The sequence below is a fragment of the Ciconia boyciana genome, chromosome 4 (genome assembly GCF_034638445.1).
Source record: "Ciconia boyciana chromosome 4, ASM3463844v1, whole genome shotgun sequence".
In the NCBI taxonomy this organism is placed as follows: Eukaryota; Metazoa; Chordata; class Aves; order Ciconiiformes; family Ciconiidae; genus Ciconia; species Ciconia boyciana.
Genome location: NC_132937.1, coordinates 55265140 through 55278609, shown reverse-complemented (window position 1 = coordinate 55278609; position 13470 = coordinate 55265140). Strand labels below are relative to the sequence as shown.

At 39.2% G+C, this 13470-nt stretch overlaps 1 protein-coding gene across 1 annotated transcript in view; it reads left to right on the top strand.

Annotated features, from left to right (window-relative positions):
• The first annotated feature begins 637 nt into the window (after positions 1-637).
• Positions 638-13470, top strand: part of PIP5K1B (phosphatidylinositol-4-phosphate 5-kinase type 1 beta) — a 114552-nt gene continuing 101719 nt past the window's right edge. Inside the window, exon 1 of the mRNA XM_072859199.1 lies at positions 638-800. The gene's annotated coding sequence lies outside the window, so the exon portion shown is untranslated. The remainder of the gene's footprint in view (positions 801-13470) is intronic.

The following is a 13470-nucleotide window of genomic DNA, read 5'->3' as shown; positions in this document are numbered from 1 at the left end:
CCTCAGCTCCCATTTGGTTTTAAGGGGAGATAAGAGCTGGCACAGCTTCTGTGCAGTTTTCAGCACCCTGCAGGATATGGTGCTGTGCTAACAATTGCTGAGAGCCTGCCTGAGCATTTGTCTTGCACAATGATTGCAGAATGTATACTTGTTGGTGTTGCAGTGTGGTTACTTTGGTTACTGCTGGTAATTATATGGTGCTGTAGTTGAAATTTATGTATTGTGGAAGCTAAAAAGCAAACTTCACTTATCAGGCAAAATAAAATGTGTGCTTAGAAGCACTGCACTTATGAGCAGTTTGGTATATGTTGTACTGTTCAAAACCCCGTATTGCTTAGAACTGAATAGCAAAATCTGCACAGGTTAAATGCAATGAAATGCTTTTCTGAATGAAGTCTTACTGACAGTGCTAGGCAGGAATTGGGAAGAAGGTCCTCGTACCTTCCGTGCCATCCACTGTTAGGTACAGCTTGGACTGTTTTTCATCTTCTAGGTGTAATTTGTGTTTGAATGCGTTTTGTACTGTACCTGCTTGTTGTGGGCTCACACCACTGATATCTCAGTTTTATTTTCCCTAAATAGATCAAGTGTCTGATTTGTCATTGCAGATTCCTGCTGTGGTTATGAGGTCATGCGTCTTGTCTTATTCTTCATGTTTGTACAGTCCAGAAAGAGCTTTTTCTCCTTCTATGTGAGGAAGAATCTTCAAGTCCTCCCTCAGTGAGCTGGAAATCCCATCTTTTGCCTTCCCTTTTCGTTCTCCAGTTGTGAACTAGAAAACCGTATCAGCCTGTTGTGAGGTACAATATCTATCATTTTACTGTTATTTCCTCCTTGCTGTAAAACTAGCTGTTTTATTTGTGATCAGCAAAGTAGGGGGAAGTTGTAGGTGTTACAAGTGCCTTGCATATTTTCACCATTGTCTAGATGTGCATGTATTTTGAAATATGAGATTTTTAAAATCAAAAGTAATAGTAAGCTAGCATTAGTGTCTTCAGTATGTCAAGGCTATGATCTGCATCATAGTCAAGAATTAAATTACTTGTAAAATTTTGTGTGGTGCTGTGTACGTGCATAGTCATAGGATGCTTTTGTCTAGTAAAAGCAGGTGCTGGATGATGGCCATTTTATTAACTGTGCTCATTTTTATTGCTAGCTCTTTTAGCTCAAGATTCGTGCTCTGTGTGACTGCATGCCACCCAGCCAGCCCCCTGTGTTTGGTACCCTTTGTTTTTTATGTGATCCTTGTTATGCAGTTTTTCAAATTCTATAGATAGTGATATACCTTTTAAAACGTCTCTTTGAGGCCAGAGAACACCCATATTACACACCCTGTAGCTGAGACACAGAGGCTGAAAGATTCATCCAATGCTGTGTTTGCAGGTCATGGCCCAGTGTTAATAAGATGATTTTTGTCCTCTCTTAGTGGAGACCAATTCACTGTGAATCATAAAACTCATCCTATGAAAAAAGTACCAGGGATCTGGAATCGGGTTCTGCTTGGCTTATTTTGTCTCTGTACAAACTTACTGAGTTGGCAGTTTTCTGGCACGTGAAGATATAAATTGGAAAGCCTATCTTCATGTCCTTTGACTAGAGCTGCTGGTTTATGATCAGAATTATATTAAGTATAATGGACACAAATACAAAGATGGTTCAATTACACAAATACTTAAAAAATTGAATACCATCCAGTAGTAGAACTATTGCTGTAATTTACAAATGCAGTTGTTAAATCTTGTTCACAACTCCAGAAACATAGCCATGCCATTTGAACTGAAGGAAACTGCTAGCATTTAAGTTCATAGCTTGATGAGCAGTGCAGTTTAATGGGATGTTGCCTTCAGCACTAAAGCTGACTTTAAAATACCACAACTGTTACGGAAGTTTGCCACTTTTTTGACTGTGGTTGCACAACTGTTGGTGAGGCTTTTTGATAATATCGGATCACTGAACTGATCCAGGTTAAAAATAACTTCTCAAGAACAAAAGAAGTCGGTGTGGAGGGCAGCTGTTTTTCAACTGACTCTTTAACTGGTGAAATTTGCTGGTACAAGCATTTGTGGGGTTGTGCTGTGAGGGTGTGTAAATGGCAGTGCAGAGGCAGAAGAGAAGTGGAATTAGTAGTGAGACCTGTTAGCTTCTTTTGCTCTTGAGAAAATAGTTTGTGAGGTGGCTGTCAGCATTCCTGTAATCTAGTCAAGAGACAGAAACTTCTTGCTTGGTTGCAACAGCTATTGCCCCCACTATGTCCCCAGTCTGCATCGTAGTCTAAATCTCACTTTCTGTGCCCATCAGGGCTTTTTAAGAGGAAAAGTTGCCATGAGCTATAGCGTAGCAAAGCCTGTGGGCAGGCCCGTGTCTGCAAAGGGAGTGAACGGGCCGGATTCTCCTTGGGCTGTTTTGTACCCAGAACTTCCCATCCCTCTCTATCTGGGAAAGTAATTTGCTTTTTTCTCCTGCTGAGTTTGTTTTCGTGAGAAGTTCTTGGCCTGGGTACCAGTGTGAGTCAGCTAAATGCCAGAAGGTACATCCATGCAGCTAAATGATAGCATTAATTGTAGCAAGGGAGTTCCTGTCACTCTCTAGGTCTCAGCATAGCTAGTCCCAGCAGCAGCAGCTGGGGGAGCAGGGAGGTACCAAGGGTGGCAAGCTGATGGGAGCCCCAGGTCTGTACTGGGGCTGGTAGCCTGGGCTAGCCTCTGTCCTGTGTTAGTTTGCAGCTCTTGCTGACTGGCATCTGTGGAAAGGTTTCTCAGTGCTGGAATGGCACTCCCATTTAGTTACATAAACTCTTGTGAAGTCTCCTGCTATTAGCCGCAAGACCATGAGAACCAATAAGCGTTTCCTCTTGGATTCGTTACAAACTGTTGTTTCTTCCCCAAATCTAAGGTTGATTTTTTTCAGGTCATGAAGAGGATTAACTGCATGAAATAGCATGTCTCATACTGTGGTTTGCTCATTACTGATGATTTTTGAGGCAACAGTAGGGTCACAGGCTGTGTGTCAAATGGTCTTAATTTTTTTTTAGCTTACTAAAGGTTTCTGCTGGTCTCTAAGTGATTTGGAGGACAGTTTGTAATCCGTTGGCTTACAAAGTTTGGGAAATGTGTTTTCTTTGTTTGCCTTTTTTTCCCCAGCAAACTCAGTTGTTGCTAAACCATCCTAAGCACTCAAGACCCACAGAAATGGGGAGCAGCCAAGTTTTTGAGTAATGTAAAAATCCATTGCAGCCACCACTGCTGCCTCTCTCCAATTAGAAGATTAGTGAAAGTATTTATTTTGGGTCAAGGTAGCGGTCTTCATGGTTACGCACCTTCCCTAACCCAAGCTGTAAAGTTGTAGGATTATTAAAAAGGAGTTTAAAAATTCTTGGGCTTTCAGTTACGGCTGTATATGAAAATCTTCAGAGGATGATTGAACTAAATGGAAAGATTCTGGGATTCCCTGGATACTGCTAAGATAATTTTCTGCCTTGAAAGGTCCTGCAGCTGTTCTTTCCCTTTGTACCTAATTAAAGTCTCGGTTTTAACGTGTCATGAGTGAAGGCTTTTTGCCTGAGAGTAACGCAATGGTTGTATGAGACCACGTCCAGGTTTACAGTGTGGCAGTTAGCACTACACGGCTTGTTGGTGCTTCCTCCTTGGTAGGGAGGTGTGCGCGTGCAGCGGTGTGCGGTTGGCTTGTCTGCCAGTCATTGATAACAGTAGGACAGTGACTTTTTTTAACCTCTGGAAAAGAACCAAAACCATCTCAGGTAAGAATGCTGAACTTTATTTTTGATAGTGCTGTCTGAGTTAAGTTTTTTGGTTCACTTTATATTTAAAGTTACTTCAGTGTCAAGTTTGACATTCAGAGCTCCAGAAAGGGATGTGTCAGATGTGTCACGGACCTTTGTCTTTAGCGTGCACTTCTCTTCTTCTAATGTCTTACAGATTTGAGAGGACTTGTGTACTGATTTGTTTGAATATACAAATATTTTTGTATGCATCATTCTAAAAAAAATATTGCTAAGGCAATAAATAATCCTGTTCAGCCTTTTTTCTCTAGTGTGTCAGCTGACCCTATTAGGAGAGGTTTATCTGAGGATGGAGGGGTGGAAACTTACCTTCTTGGCTGATGGAGAGGTTGCTATGCAGTGTAGTCTTTTGGCTTATGAGTCAAGGTGAAGATTAGTGTACCTTTACCCTCTTCATAGTGCAAAGTGTAATCAGCAGATCCACACCTGCAGGTGCTGATTATGATCTCCATTCTTCTTTGTGATATGTTTTATGTGAGTCTGTTCAGACAGCAGAGGCAGTGGTCCTAATTTGTGTGACATGGAGATGGCCTCTTACCCAGCCCACCCAGGCTGCAGAGAGATAAAGTGGTATCTCTGTGGCTTTGAGTGGTCTTGTATAAGACCCCTCAGAGCTCTGGATAAGTAGTCTGGAAAGAAAAAGGCATGTGTGGCTTACCTTGCATGGAGGAGCACACCCTTAAGTCAAACTTGAGTACCCAGGTTCTGCCAAAACTGGTGTCTTTGCTTGATTTTGAGTGATGTGGAAGTCAGTATGGATAATCGTATAAGGTAAATCACGGTGCATGAAGGCAGGCACACACAGAAGCCTTGGAGGGACTGGTACTTTAGTCCTTTATTCCCCACTCAACCTTGTACACACTTTGAGGAAAAGAAACTTTCATATTCAGAGTGGTAGTGGAAGGTCCTGGGAGGGAAAAGAGATGTCCCACCAAGTTCAGTCACTTTGTTCAACATGGAAACAAAGGAAGTATTATGAAGAGGTTTTTGGCTAGGAAACAGAAAACCTTTTCATGGGAGTCCACAGCTTCTGGTTTTGTTTTTAATACAAACATGATGATGTAACAAGTCATCTCTTTAAATAATGATACTTGTACATTTCATGTTATCAGGTTTTGTTTACACTATAAAACTTTTGCCACCTATTCACAGATCACTACAGTAGGACACTAAAGTATTGCAAATGGAAAGAATGTTGTTATGTATTTCTGAGTGGCAATAGAAATCTAAATTGGAACCTTACTTTGCTTCGAGGCTTTGCTGGTCTTTACACTAGAAATAGTTTGAAACTACTGGGAATGTGATGAGTAAGAGTCATAGTCTTTTCATGATCACTTTTTCTCTGGTTGTTATACTTGTGCTGAAATGTGTGATGGTGATCCTATACAGAGATGTGCTGCTGGGACTACTTTAATCTTCAGTCATGTCAATATGGTGATTCTTAGTATATGCAGAAAGCAGAGATGACATTGTCAGAGGCAGTTTGACATCTGATTTCTAGGCAAAAAACCACAAAGTAGAATATTATTGCTTGGTCTGCAAATAATGGAATTCAAGTATGAGATATTAAAAGTACCTGAAATTAAAACACAAATACCTGTGTAATTTTAAGATACCTTTTAAAATTCTAACTAGATGAAACAATGAATTTAGGAAAAGTTTTAGTGATACTGATTCTTAGAAGGAAGAGTTTCAGACCTCTTCAGTAAAATAATCCACAGTAATTCAGGAGGACCCCTTAAATGGCAATGTGAATGGCAAATTGCTTGTGTCTCATTTATGTAGGAATACCTCCTAAAATGTTAACTGTTAAATTATCATTTAATTTATTTGTTTTTTTAAAATATAGTTTTTCAGAACCAGGACTAAAGAATGAGTAGCTTATAACTATAAATATTTAGGTTAAGATGGTTCATGTACTGCTTCACATCTGAAATGTATTCTTAAGGAAATTTTATTCAAAGTCTTATGCTTCAGCGTTTGGAAAAAAAAACAACCTCCAACAGTAGGAGGAGTGTCCTGCTTGTTAGCCCTCAAAACTTTAATTAAGTCTTGGACTATTGTAAACTGTCATCTTTGCTCAGTCCCAAGCTCTCTGTCTGGAATTATGTAGAACATGAGCAACTAATTTTGACCTGTCTGTGGAGAAATATTTTAATTGTCTGCATATGTTAAACCAGATTCAGTGTACTATGGTGGTCTCATGCAAAATAGCCAAGAAAAATACCAGTGCCTAGCTAGACTGCATATTTTGTAAGGCTGTCCTATGCCTTTGTTTAGGGTTTACAAGGTTGCTTCTCTTCTTTTAGGTTACTGTCGTGCTAGAGAACATACCAGTTTTTGTTGTGTGTTGGTGTATACCTAGGTGTGGCTTTCATCATGTGCTTTGCATACACTTACATTGGAGTCTGAAGTGTTAATGCAGACAGACAGACCCCACCTAGGACTGACTGTCTATGTTATTTGACTAGCTGTTTGTAGCAGAGTAGCAAAACCGGACGTTTGAGCAGCAAATGAATACTTTGAGTCACCAACAGCCTGAACAGCCTGCAGTGAAGGCAGTGTTTCCCTCATTTATGTGTCCTTACCTCAGCAGACTAGGTTATTATTATTATGTGAGCACAGGCCTTCCTGTTGTGCTGTAATTAGCCAAGAGCAAGCATACAAAGCTTCAGGACAGAAGAAGAAACACATTTGGAACCACTCTTCAGAGTTACTGGTTCTCAAATTGAGATTATTGCCTTCTGTTAGCAGCGGAACTGATCAATTAACTTCCTCTTTCCAATAGTGATCCTGTAAGTCATTAAACTAATTATTCCATTGCTAATTAGTACTCTCACTTTTTTCCTTTTCTGTATAGGCTTGGTTGTAAAGGGGGGGTCTGTAATGTGCACTTATCTCACTCTTAATTTTGAAAGATACTGTGCTTGCTGTGGGAAGGCTGATTGTGTTGTAAGATGGATGTACCTTGGGCAACACCAAGAAAGGAAATTGTTATCTCTGTGTTTCAGCAATGTACATTAACAGTATTTTCTTACTATATGAATAATGAGAAATGTTGTTTAGAAAGGAAAAAAGAGCCATGGTCTGCTTTGTCCCTGGGGGCTCCAGTTTCTAGATTTAGCTGGATTTCTTTGGGATCTGAACTCCATTGTACTAAAGCCCAAACAGAGCATGTCTTGCATGTTACTGGCCTCTGAGTTTACTTTGACAAGTCTTTTCAATGTTTGAAGCTACCCAGCTTCTTTGTGCTTCGTGTGCTTTGTGTCACAGAAGTGACGGGAACTCTACAGGGTGTAAAATGCATCTGAAGATTGACATGTCAAGCTGACTCTGAGAGCAGTACCCTCTTCACCTTAGTTTCTCCAGAGGAAAATTTGTGTAAGGATCCCTATAGTAGCTGTCGACTGCAGAACTCATCTTTGAACCTGCTCAAGAAAGATCACTGTTGTTTAAGTGCATTTGCAATCAGACTGTGACTTTGGTGCAGCCCTCAAGCAGTTGTGCGTCATAGGAGTATCCTACCTCATATTTTTGCTGCTTGAATTTATTTACCTGTGATGTAAGAATGATAATTTTTTAACAGCTGTTTAGCCTTATGTGGAGGTCAATCATTAACTAGTAAGCAACCATGAACATTTCCACAATTACTAAGTGCAGTTACCTTTAGCACTTGCCTTGACTCCTCCTAGTTTGTGCATACAAATTGCAGAGACTACCTGTCATTCAGAATTGCCCTTTGCATCTCAGCACTTGAATAGTGGTTCCAAGTTTGGTGTGAAGTGATGATCTGCAACCACAGAATGTTGAAACCTAATCAAGATCCTTTTCCTGCAGTCCCAGTGTTCGTCTTCCCTTTGTTAGTTTGCTGCACAGGCTTCTCGTCCATAGCTTCTCTCTCTGACATATGTAGGAGCTGAAGTGGTGAGATCTGAGTCTGGGTATTCTTTTGGTGAGTAAGGGAAGCCCCTGCTAGGGGTAGGTTTGTGCCCTGATGCAAAGATTGAAATGGGGCTTCTATGTGGCCACGGCTTTTCCATACTTGCCCACATTTCTTTTATGTGGGCAAAGACGCCTCTGGCCCTTACTAGCAGTCTTCCCAATGGTAGCCTTGCCAGTGCCCTAAATCAGCCTTGTGGCACAATGGTCTGGGCAGATGTGCCCCAGGGCACAGCTGGCAGAGGGGAGACATCAATGCAGTGTTGATGCAGATGACTGATAGTGGGATGTATATCTGGGGCACATGTAATGTAATTACCATGAAGAACTGGTGCATGTATGTAATCTCTGGCTGGTTTGGATCTATGTTTAACATATAAATGATTTGTGAAAGTCACCTGTTTTTGAAGGACTGCCTGATCTCTTTGGTCGCGATGTGATATACAATGAAGTGTAGGTTTGCATGTTTCATTCTTCTTGCATCAGGTTGTGTTTGAGTAATTAAAAGTTCTGTTTGAAAAAAAAAAAGGCTAATGAGCAAACATCTTTTTATTAAATTAAGGCATTTAGTGAGAATTGCAGTAGTAAAAAAAAGCATCTGTACTAATTGTGTATTGGAAGCTAAGTTGCTTAACTTCATAGTTTTAAATAATAACATATATTGCCAGGTCATAATCTAACTTTGATTGTACATTTGCCTTTCAAAAGGGAGATAATGTAGACTGATGTATTTATTTTTTTTTCCTTGCCCTGAGGCAGGCTGCCAGAACACTGGAGTGGCTTATTTCAGAAATATAGACCACAGCAATTATGGTAAAATCTCTTTAAAAGTTTTTCCATGTATGGCATTATCACAGCTCTTACTTGAGCTGAATCTTACCTATTTATGACTGCATCCCTGTGCCAGGCCGACTTTGTGATCAGGGAGGCCTTGGAAGTCAGTGGGAGACAGTAGTGTCAAGCAGTTCATAGCTCTTTGCAGAACTCAAGGGGATTTCCCCTTGGTTGGGAGGGATTCAAGGAAGAGCTTAAATCTAAAATCATCATGTTCAGTTTATTTTAATCTGAAATAATCTGGTCTATTCATATGTTGTTCACACAGATATTATAGAACTTTGAGTTGAATTTATGCAGCTAACAAATATGATCTGAGATTCCCTCAATCTTCTAATTTATTTGCCCATGCAAGCCTGATCTATCTTTTTAATGTCCAGTATATGTCTGATTTAATGTGCAATATCAGGATAGCATCATTAACTATAGCAAATGTGAAAGCACATGAGGACATTGTCTGTTTGGAGTGGTTAAACTGGAGGTTAAAATGCCAGTGGCAATTTCAGCTGCATTCAGCTGAAGCTAGAGGTGTAATAACAGACCGTGGTAGGAAGTAATTTATAAGTTGCTTGGTTTTGGTTTTTTTTTTTGGTCACAGCATGACATTAGTAGAAGAATTTAATTTCGCTTTACAAGTGATTATGAAGTGCATGATGAGAAGTGTGGCTCATAAAAGTTGAATTAAAAACAAAAGATGCCTTAGGATATTTTTGCTGACTGCTATTGAGCAATGTCTTGATTTTTACACAGACCTTCAAAGCCGAAAGAATTTAACTTGAAACTTCAGGTCTAATTACAGGAGTGGTAAATTTCTTTCAGGATTTTAACTTGTTTGTTGAAATGTAAACATTTTTTTTAGTGTTTGCAATACTGTAATATTGTACTAAAGCGTCACAAATTATGTGAAAACTGCTAGAAACATACATGTTTTTATGAAGTAGTTTGAGGGGGTAAGTAAGTAGGCATCGTGAAAAATGAGACTTAATTGTTCCATTCACAATAATCTCCAGGGATATTAGTTATGAACCTCTGGCTGGAATTTAGTAACTGCTTGGGTTAAAACATCGTTGCAGTAGCAACGACATTAAATACTTCAATGTTTGCTTGCAGTGCTTGTTTACTATTGTTTATCTTATGTTTTTATGCAGAAAACATTTGAAACAGTGGGGACTATTAAATTTAGAGGCAGCAAAGCTGAGGCAGAAAAGGTTGGGAGCAAACAATTTTTGAGTTGGGTGTTTTGGTGGTACGTCTGCTAATTGAAACAAGAAGCAGCTGTTGACACAGGGAGATGGAAGGTCAGAGTCTTTCTGTGGGACCTCAGAAATAGTCAGTATAAACATCGATTCTGTGAATTTGTTGCTTCCACCTATCAACTGTAAATTATATTTAGAAAGTGCTTTGCAAACTCTGAGAAATACTGTATAGTATGTGTCGACAAAGTGAGAATGGTAGTATGTTGGTAATATACTGCAGGGTGGGATTTGCAGGAGCACCCCCAAACTTGGAAGGGGGAGAAATAAAAATTTTTGATGGTTTTCTTATAAATTCTATGAGGTTTGCTGGATACTGTGTCTTCGCCATTAAAATTAAATTTAAAATTACAAACACAAATTTTATAGGGCACACTTGATGCAACTTTGCATTGTATTGAAGAATTAAAGCTAGCTGGTATGTGGAAATGAGTAGTTCAGCAAGCTGCAGCTGGTTCTTGTAACCTCGGTTCTGGTTGTGTAGATTTGTTGTGTAAGGCACTGAAGGTAAAAAGGTAAAAACATTTCATGAAGTTCAGTATATAAGGCCTAGGCTAAATAAGTTTTTACTTATTATTAAAAACTTGCACTTAGATTATCAAGTTCTACTCAATACTCTGCAACAAGCTGTCATTTAAAACCTGGGATATGAGGAGAAAATCAGGGCTCACTCCATGCGAGCTGTTGAGTCCCTGCAGTTTCTTCTGGCAGAAGTGAGGGATGCAAAGGTTCAGCCCTTTAAGTGAGAGACTCTTAAAGACTAAACAAAAAAGTTGTAAGAGCTGTACCTTTAAGGGCTAACTGAAAAAAGAAGAAATACAGTGTACTGAGTATAGGAAAGGGTAACGCTTACAGTGAGGGCGGCTGTCCACCTTGTGTGTTTCCTGTGGTTTGTCACTGTATCGCAGTGGAGCGGTGAGCTCTGCCTGTTACCTGTCTGTACGCATGGTAGGCAAATGCAGGCTGTGAACCTGCTTGTGCTGTAGGGTTTCTAAGAAACTCCAGCAGCACGCAGAGTCGAATTTGGCACTGTGAAGCATCTATGTTATTTAATGGACCCTGACAACGTATTTCATGCCATATATTCTGTTAGGTGACTTTTTGTTTGTGCCTATAAAGTATTAGAATATATTATACTCTGCCATACATGTTCTGTTGACACACAGCATTGTATGCACGTAACTGAGAATCAGGCCTGGCATTCACTGAATAATTAGCAAAGCCAGCAGTGATGTTGGGAAATTATAAGGTCATTCTTGATCCTTCCATCTGTTCATTTACTTTATCTTCAAGAGAATAGGGCTCTCTGCAGCGAAAGCAAACATTTCAATGAACTAAACCCTCAGACAGTGAACTATCATTTCAGGTGCGTGCAATGGCTATTAAACGTAGAGGGAGAAAAATAATGCCATTTGTTCCAGTTTTAACTTTGTTGCCCTGACAGCAGATACAAAAGTGGGTGACAAGAGTGGAAAAAGCCAACTTGCAAGCAATATTACTCTAGGTAGCCTGGGAATGGTATGTGTGAGATTATTTTATCTCCACTATGTTGCATTCTGCTGAGGTAGCACCGAAGGTGATTAATAAGTTCTTCTTCAAAAATCTGTGTATAGAGGCAAACTGTATCCCCAGGTATCTGGGTTTCACTGGGAAGAGAAATTCCCATTCCTGCTCAGCCAGAATTGGATGGATTTGGACGCGGTCCGTGAAATGTGGTTGGCACTGCAGCTCCTGTACCTCCTATTGACAAGGAATTTTTTCTTTTTGTGCAGCAATACGGCCTAAGAATGCTGGTAATTGACAGCAAGTTCGGCTAAACACTTACTTGAACAAATGCAACACAAAGTAATTTGTCTGTTCGGTTGCTATGATAAAGATACAGAGATTTGAAAACCAGGAGTCACTCAGATCTAATACTGTGTAGCAGTGCCACACAATAAAATTGTAAATGATTTTGAATACAGTGTGAAATGAAGTTAAAACCAATTCCTTTTTATGAAAGGTCACAGACTTCCAACATCAGCTATAATATTGGAGAGGCAACCTGTTATTCACTGATTCATAATTCATATTATGCAATGATTTTAATAAATACATATTTGCTTTGATATTCTTTGTATTTCAGATATTGTAAGAACATATCTTCTCATATGTAAGAATGTAACTTCATTATGTGGTAAAAAAAGTTAGCTTCCTAACATTTTAGATACTACTTTCCAGTAAAAATCTATCTATCTTAGTATAAAAGAGTTATACAGGAACAAATTACTTTTCCATTTCACAGTTCTGATGTTATATTCTGTTGAGGATATTTTGCAATGTTAGCAGCAAATTGTTTGCTTTTATAATCCTTTATCTCTGTGTGTGTATATATATATGTACAGTATACATATGTATAACACCTTCATAATATAAGAAAATTGTATAATATATAATGTAGACAGTGTATATATTATGTATATAAATTGTATATGTATGTATAAAAATATTCTTCAGCTTACTTCTGAAGGGTCTTTCTGGACTCGGGTAGTGTTTACACTTTCTGGACTCAGGTAGTATTTCCTTTCAGCCTAATATGCCTACCTATGGCTTAAATACATGCTTTTACAGAGGTGAAAAGTATATGCTCTTTTCCTATGTTTTCAAAAGTCTGCTCTAAATAGCAATATTCTTAAATTCAAGTTTGTTTTTAGTAAAATGGAAGTGATGACAGTAAGTGTTTGAATACTTATGGTATAGTTTTTTTCTGTCTTGAATTACATTATGGAGGGGGGAAAAAGGGCTGCTAATTTCAAGCCACATTTTCTTTGAAAATGTAGGAATGATTAAGGAGGCTTTTTTCTCCCCAGTCGTATTTTGACCCTGTAAGAACTTGAACGCGTCTTGCATGATTTCATAGTTTTGAACGTAGAAACTTCACAGGTTGCTTAGCCATAGGTGTCGGTACTGTCATCCACATGGGTGACTCTGTCTCTTGCTACTTGTCCCACTGCTAGAAGGAAATCTAGAAGATGTTTTATAAGGTGCATAGGGCCTCCTGGAAGCTGTAACTCAACAGAGCTTCTTGTAAACAAGTTAGAAGTCTTACATACTTCTTGTGCAACTCAGACACTGGAATTGAAAAATACTCTTTCAAGTCACACTGTTGAAGCATTAATAGAACTTTGCTGTGCAGGCATGAAACCAATAAGCATTCTCTTTTCGATTGTTCTTAGCTATCAAGCAAAGCAGGCAAAGCTGTATCCCAAATGCTTGCAAACACTGATGTTTAAGCCTTGAGTTGCTCCACCAAAAAAGTTGATGCTAGGGGAAAAAAGAATTAAGATAGAAAGTGTTTCCCAGGTCTCTTGCCAGCTAAGTGTGAGAAAGTATAGTGTACCACTTCATAACATTTGAAAATGTGCAGAATTGTGCTTCCTGATACCTTTAGTCAGTGGCCAGGAGAATGGCTAGAAACCAAAACCCATAGCAACTTGTTTCCTGCTGATGTTTGGTGAAAATTTGTTTTAAACAACAGAAAGGGGAGGGCTAAAAGCCTGTCAGGGAGTTCAGTCTGGTCTCCTTTTTGGTTGGTGAAAATTCACAAGGCACTCGTGGTGCATCAAATCCAGCTTGCTTTACAATCCACAACTTTTCTGAAGTGGT